The 1,121-nt window shown below is 44.2% G+C and overlaps 1 protein-coding gene across 1 annotated transcript in view; it reads right to left on the reverse strand.

The window, feature by feature from the left end:
• The window catches only part of pex12 (peroxisomal biogenesis factor 12), a 14,341-nt gene that overhangs the window by 12,900 nt on the left and 320 nt on the right, over positions 1 to 1,121 (reverse strand). The gene's annotated exons all lie outside the window — the stretch shown is intronic.

The following is a 1,121-nucleotide window of genomic DNA, read 5'->3' on the forward strand; positions in this document are numbered from 1 at the left end:
GATCTTCTTTACGTTCTTCTGTCCTGTGATCTTCTCCACACTTTGGACACCTGTGTTTACCTGTGCACGCTGCTGCCATGTGTCCATATCTCTGGCACCTGTAGCAGCGGAGTGGTGGTGGGATGTAAGGCCTAACTTGAAAATTCAAATATCCTATATTTATGTTTGCTGGTAAGGTTGTCTCATCAAACTCAATCATAATTGATAAACTTCCTACTCTCTCCTCATTAACAGTTCTTGACAGTCTCTTCAAGTCGTTTACTTGTGCACCAACAATGTTCCTTTTTATTTGATCTAAATCTTCATCCACTGGGATCCCGTAAATAACTCTGCGAACTGTTTTGTTTTCTCCCATTATCTTTCTTTCCATGACCATTCTTTTACAGATGTTCTTGACGTGCAAAGCCTTATTTTGTTCTTCTTCAGTTTTACATGATATTAATAAATTTCCATCTCTTCACACCTTCATCATTTCTACATCCCCAATCTTCCTTTGTATTTCTTTTGATATCAAAATGGGGCTTAAGTTACCCTGCCCTTCCTCATTTTTTACTTTTAACATTACTTTAAATTCATCCCTCACTACTTTTCTTCTTACCACCCTTTCTTCATCCGAGCTGCTCCCTTCCATTACTCTGGCTGTCCTTCGTCTTTTCCTCCATTGTATTTCTTCCTCCTCCTCTACCTCCCAGTGTCCACGCCTCAACATCCATGTCTGCCTCGTCTCCTACCTGCTTTTCCATCCGAACCATTCACATACCAGTTTATGCCAATTTCCGCCTGTTCCAAAGTCCAAAAAATTGTCAAATATCAATAATCTGTCAAAAAATGTTTTAAATTCTGCGCGCAACAGCTTCCTCCTCCTGAGTCAGCCCTCGACCCAAAAAGAGCCAGCTCTCCATACAAAGATGAACTGGTTCTCCGTATTTAACCCACCGTACCTGGGAGACAGCCAGGTGGAGCAGTGGGCGGCTATTGAGCGCCCGGGGAGCAATTGGGTATTCGGTGTCTTGCTCAGAGACACCACGATGTGGGAAAGGCTGGGAGTCGAAGCACGCCTTTGTGTTTTCGGGTCGGGTGCTCGTACCCCATCTCAGCTGCCCGTACCCCATCTCAGCTGC

Source organism: Nematolebias whitei, chromosome 15 (genome assembly GCF_014905685.2).
Source record: "Nematolebias whitei isolate Nwh7 chromosome 15, NemWhi1, whole genome shotgun sequence".
Taxonomy (NCBI): domain Eukaryota; kingdom Metazoa; phylum Chordata; class Actinopteri; order Cyprinodontiformes; family Rivulidae; genus Nematolebias; species Nematolebias whitei.